The sequence below is a fragment of the Pygoscelis adeliae genome, unplaced genomic scaffold (genome assembly GCF_000699105.1).
Source record: "Pygoscelis adeliae isolate BGI_AS28 unplaced genomic scaffold, ASM69910v1 Scaffold77, whole genome shotgun sequence".
NCBI lineage: Eukaryota > Metazoa > Chordata > Aves > Sphenisciformes > Spheniscidae > Pygoscelis > Pygoscelis adeliae.
This window is the reverse complement of record NW_008825216.1, coordinates 4806344-4812493: the sequence shown is the minus strand read 5'-3', so window position 1 is coordinate 4812493 and position 6150 is coordinate 4806344. Positions and strand designations below refer to the sequence as shown.

Genomic DNA, 6150 nt, shown 5'->3' with positions numbered 1-6150 from the left:
ACAGGAATGGCAGCCGGAGTCCTCAGCACCCCTCTTTTCCAAACTGCAGGGCATCCCCATTAAGCAGCACAACAAACTTGTGCTTACAGGTAGTTTCTTCCTCCGGGGACTCCTGCAAGCTCCCTGGCCACCCGTGGTGGGGGCTACTTTTTTATTCTCTTGCTGTATACTTTTGCTTCCTACCCTAAAAACCCTCCACTATCAGAAATGTCCTGGTGTAAGTACAAATAGGCTGTGCTGCACTCATTTCTTAATCTCCTCTTGGATGAACTAAATAATTACTCACCTGATTGACTACTTCTCATCAAATATAGACAGTACTAACCTCTAGGACACTGCATGCAGTACAGTGAGTTTCCCAGAGCCGTCCTGTACCACTTGTGCAGTGTTAACGGCACAGCTAGAGCTCAGGGAGCAAGATCCAGTACAGCGTGTTTCTCAGTCCTCACATGCTCTGTGGACCACTTTTGGAGTCTTTTCAAGCAGCCAAAAAATGATGCTTGAACTGCTCACGAACAGCAGGAGGAAAACACACTGGTTTTTACCCAGTTTTAGTGTGCAGAACCCAATATTTTCCAGAGGAGGTGCAGACCATCTGTCATGAATTTAAGGCAACTGACAACGGGGTTGATTTTCTTAGCTCCCTTTCCCCTACAGATAACCCATAGATCCCCTCAGGGCCTGCAGACAATAGGTTGCAAACTGTTGGCGTTGATAGATGAGCTTCCTCCCCCTCCACACAGCTTGGAAAAGTGCTTGCTTGTCTCCTACTTAAACAAATTAAATATTCCAACCCCAAACAATGCTAGAGCTAATAATGGAAACGGGGACCGGTTTTAGGATTCGAGTCTCCTACCTCCTCCCTCTGTTTTGGCACCCGCTTCTTAGATTTTCTTTTAATAACAAAGTGCACAGATGTGTGGATGTGTGCGTGTATGCGGACTTGCAGTGTTAACCAGAAGGCCTGAGCGAGGCGAGGGACAAAAAAATAATTCCAAAGGTATCAGTGTTTCAAACCGTGGCCTTGATGCAGAGTTTGAGCTGGCAAGATGGGGAATTACAGTCTTCTGTACAACAAGAAAAAAATCACTTTCTGCCTTTCCTACTCCTAAGAGGTTCTTCTGCCTCAGCCGACTGATAACTCTCCATATGAGGTCCCAGGGATGGGAGCCGGTCATAGGCAGAACCAAACACATATAGCTGCAGCACCAGCATGAATGCAGACATACAGAAGCAAGGACACATTTAGTGCTGTAGACTCCTGGAGGCAAGCTTGGCTTGCGGCTCCCATACCTGTGTGCCAAGGTACTTATATGCACTGCAGTATAGACGTGTTCAAACCCTTGCACCACAAAATACTGGAACTATTTTAAGGGTGGGAAAGCATCTGGCTAGTAAACAAGCTTTGTGTGTTTGGGCCTGGCTCGTTTAAAAACCTTGTTTCTTCCAGAATATTGGAAATAATGAAAGTGCCTGCAGTAAAATACCCGATAAGCTGCTTCTCCTCTATAGAGAGGGTAAATGCATGTCATTTTCCAATTAGCTCTTGCTCTGAGCAATTATGTTGATCAAATAATTGAATAAGTGACAGGAATGTGAATTCTGGAGACAGTTAATTTCATTCATCTGCCAGTTTATAGCTTGACTTGCATGAACACATAAACCAGGCTAATGTGTTATTTATAACTTTGAAAATACAATTATAATAGTCAAACATGAAGAGTTGTGTGTGCAGAGAGGAAGGTTTCTGCTAGTAAATTATAATAGCATAATGAGGGAGTTTGTCGTTTCTAGCCAGCATGTAGGACAGGAAGGATGTGTGGCTTGTGTTTGAAAAAGCGAACAAGGTTGGTGTCAGCGTTAGCAGGGGGGAAATGGCCCTGACCTGAATGTGGGCCAGGGGGGCAGCTGAAGCCTTACCCTCCTCTTCTGTGAGACATTGTGTATGTGCTGCCCCAGGGACTGTCAATGAGGGCTAAACATCCCCCCAGCTCTCCCTGCCCTGCTACACATACCCCTCTCTCAAAGTGAAGCTGAGCATCGTTTTTGAGGGAGAACCAGGACTGTGATCCTTTGCATGGAGGTGGGTGCAAGAGGCAAACTGGGTGTTTCCTACTTGGGATCGGTCTTAGGTGAGCACCAGGGTGCTCTGGAGAAAAACCCAGTCGAGCATGCTCAACATCAAGGTACGGGAACAACCCTCACAAACCTGGTCCTGACTTCTATCAAAAGCATGAATCCTGCTTGGGAGTTTTCTTCAGAAATAATAATAATAATAATTCTTGAAGCTATCTTTAGATTGTCTTAACTAAATGTACCTTTTATCTGAACCCCCTGTAGCAACCTGGCCTACCATCCAACAGGAACTAATTAGCAGAGACATACAGTAATAAAAGTAGTGTGCAGGCATGAGCCATCGCCTCGCAGGGAGTATTACCTGGATGAGCGCTACACTGACTGCAAGGAGGAAATTTGTGCAATTAATTGCTTCCTGATTAAAGGCATTTGCAGTCTGGCCCTTAAATCTTCAAGGTCTAAAAACACACGCTGAGTTAAAAATGGAATTTGCCCACAGTAGTCAAAAACATTGCCCCAGACAGCAGGATTCGGTGCTGTAATTTTGGTTGGGAATGAACACTTCGCTGTCTAAGCATATTACAGCCCAAGCCAAGTACATAGAAAGTGCTCCAGCCAAAACTAAAGGCCCACAGAAGGTCTTGCATGGGTTTAAAACAGTTTCTAAACCAGTTTAGTTGAACCCGTACAATTTTCCTGTGAGGACACTATCTTAGGGGAATTAATTTCACAGAGCATGAGGCAGCAGAGCCAGAACCCCCCCCCCCAGGACATCTCAGGCTGGAAGGCTATTTAAATGGTAATAAACTTCAGGGGAAAACAAAAAATGGTGACTGATTACAGGCACACCAGGAGAGGGGCTATTTGCTGTGAAGATGCCAGGAGGCAGCGCAGGGGCCTTCTGCCTACTGTGCACATCACTTGTCGCCAAGCAAACAGGATGGGGTTTAATCCCACCGAGGGAGGAGACCTGTTTCAGGCCGGGTGTTCGGCAGGAGGGAAGCGCTCGCAGTGGGAGGCTCTGGGTTTGGGTAAAACGAGGGAGGATGGAGGTGTGACAGGAGGCCGGGACTGCGGTTCCCGGTGCCAGGCGGCACCGGTGTGGGGCTCAGGTGGAGCCACACCCCAGGACTGCAGCTGATCCACCCTCCCTGCACACCCTTCATTAAGCATCGGAGTTCTCCCGAGGGCATTTCCTCCACCCTAACGCAGTGCCACGTACCGCGCCCGGTCAGATGAAGCAACTGCATTTTAGAGTGTCCAACTCTATTATTGCTGCCTCCTGGAAAGTTGCGACGCTGGTGATTTATGGAGCCTACTGCTCCCGCTGAAGAAGGGGAAGGCTTTGTCTGGGACCACAATTTGTCACACTAGAGTTGAGGTGTCACAGAAATGCACACTTTGCTCACGTGCTGCTGTTGCTCTAGTATCGCCCCCCTATCGCTTCTTTACCGGTTGGTTTTGTGAAATTCAACAGAGCTTTACTGATGCTCCACGAACGAAAAGCACTTTAACATCTAATTGACTGAGTGTAGGAGTGGGCCTCTCAAATTCAGGGGGACATATTATGCTGTTCAGTGTGTGCTTAAGTACCTTGCTGGATGGAAGTCAGAGGGACAAAGATTAGAGGTCTTTCCTTGCAACCCCCCCAATCCCCCTCCTCCCCACGTACATTGTCATTAGCGAGAGCAGGCAGGGAGGTATACGGCCTGAATTACGTTGAGACAGATGCATGGACTGTAATTTAACACGCAGTTTGGCCTCCTTCCTCCACAAAGCCAATCTGGCACCTCTGCTGGAGAAGTTACATTGCGGAGTGGGAAAACAAACAATCCTGCCAATTGTTAGTGGGGGGAAAAAAAGCAGAACAGGAGCTGCTTATCAGACACCCACATTTTGAGAGGAAAATTCACTGAATCCTGAGGAAGGAATGATTCTCCGCAGAGCTTCAAGTACTCTTCTGACAACCCCATCCTGCAGGAGCTGGGGCAGGGAGCTGGGCCCCTTCCTATTGCGAAAACTGGGTCCGGAGAGCTGAAAATGAACATAACAACAGGAGTCCCCAGACTGCAGCAGTGCTGTAAAGCTGCAATTGAAAAAAACCAAAACACATTAGTCATAACAAATCTGACTGGCAGAGGCGGTTGTGATGAATTGTAATTTTAGAAACAGTAGGAATGACTCAAAGCCCAGAGAACTTGAAGTCTGGAAGTGTTTGAGGCAAAGTTTTCCCTCGGCCCACAGACAGGCAGGGGGTGTCAGAAGTTCAGATCTCAATTTTGCCCAAGTTTGCAGGTGTTTAGATTCACATGCCTCGTATCGCAAAGGATTTGGCTCACCCTCTCTCACCTTCATGAGAATTTTGATTTTGACTGGATCAGCTTTCTGGGAGGACAGAGAAAGAACTCTGTGTGTCAGTACGAAAGAGCTGCATGATTCATTTTTTTTAAATAACTTGACATCATCATTAATCCAAGCATCTCTAAGGACTTCCCAAGCAGCAGTGAAGTTAATGCTACCTGCTCTTCTCCCTGGTCCACCTCCCTAACGCAATACATTCAATAATCACATGCCGACATATTAGCACATCCGAACAAGATTCCCAACAGCTGCAGGGCCAAATTGTATTTTGGGTAATCTTCGCCGATGCCTCAGAGTCCAGCTCCTGCCATGACATGAAGAGATTAATATCTCAGCTTTCACACCTGCTTTTAGCTCTTGTACTGATCTATGAGAACAAACTGAATGCAATTGTATCTGCTCACGTATACGGCGGGTGCTCGTTTTCCCTGCGCCGAGGTGATGCTCGCCAATGCAGAGCTCTTGTGGGACCCCCACTGGTAGCCACGTGCCATCACAGCTCTCTTCAAGTAATTTGGGGAGCAAGTTCTCTCCATCCTCCCATATAATCTTCTGCTTGGGTGAGAAGCAGGCTGCTCAAGCCATCGAAGGGAATGCAGCTGTGATCCAGCCACTGCATGGGGAGGGAGAGAGAGGATAAATACCACAGGGTCGCAGAAGGGTGATCTAAAATTGCCTTAAAGCTGCCCTGATCAGCCATGTAAACCACCGGGGAGGGGGGAACACTGCTCAGTGGTCAGCACAGGCCAGGCCTCTTGCTAGTACTTTCTCTCTGCTGTGTCAAACAGATCACATCTGTAGCAGAGAATCTAGTTCAGTCTGTAACCCTGAAGTTGAGAACTGTATTACAGGGCACGCTGAGGCCACTGAAGTTGTATTAGCGAAGTTTCCTAAATACTCAAGAGGTAATTACTCTGTGTCCAAGGTGGCTCAATCAAATTCTGATCTATTACTCTAGTCAGCATCCCTTGTAATTATAAAGGGCGTAAATCTCTTTTCACAAAACCAATATAATACGTAAGATTAGGAAACATGCTTTCCACAGTTTGTGGTGTTTCTCTCTCCGCTACCTTTCAGAGTCTGTAGGGATTGAATGCATATCACAACTCTTAAACCTCTGAGGAAAAAGTATGTGTCTACAGGCTATGCTCACAAAACTCCTTGACAGGTAAGCCCCATTCTGGATTTGATTTTCTTCAGAGAAAACACACTGAGAGTTTGCAGAACTACTAATATTTTTAAGTAAAAGGTAACCCAATTAAAACATAAGAGTTGTGCAGCAAAGGGAATGTAAAGACTGCATAAGTTATGAAGATTGGTGGTGGGGACCTCCTGCATTATTGTGCTGGAGTGCAACGCTGCGTTATGAGCATGAGCTCTCACTGGAATTTCAGTCCAATACTGAAGTTAAATGACAAGAGGTCACACAAGCTTGACTTTGAGAAGTCATTAAGCTGAACATCTTACACAAGACAGCTGAAGTTGGGACAAGCGACTTTTCACATCTCTGCAGGGGCTTGCAGTCTAGCAGAGTGTCTCTCGGGCAGAACAAAACTCACATGTTGGTACCTACCTTTAGAAAAAGCAGAAAGCTGAGATCCTCAGCAGGATGCCCACCGACAGTATAAACACACAGCAGGAAAAGAAAACATGAAGAATTAAGAAATTAACAGTACAAAAATTAGAAAATGCAGAAGAAAAGCACTACCAAGG

The 6150-nt window shown here is 46.4% G+C and overlaps 1 protein-coding gene across 1 annotated transcript in view; it reads right to left on the bottom strand.

Moving 5' to 3' along the window:
• Nucleotides 1-6150, bottom strand: part of RHOU (ras homolog family member U) — a 34958-nt gene that overhangs the window by 25267 nt on the left and 3541 nt on the right. The gene's annotated exons all lie outside the window — the stretch shown is intronic.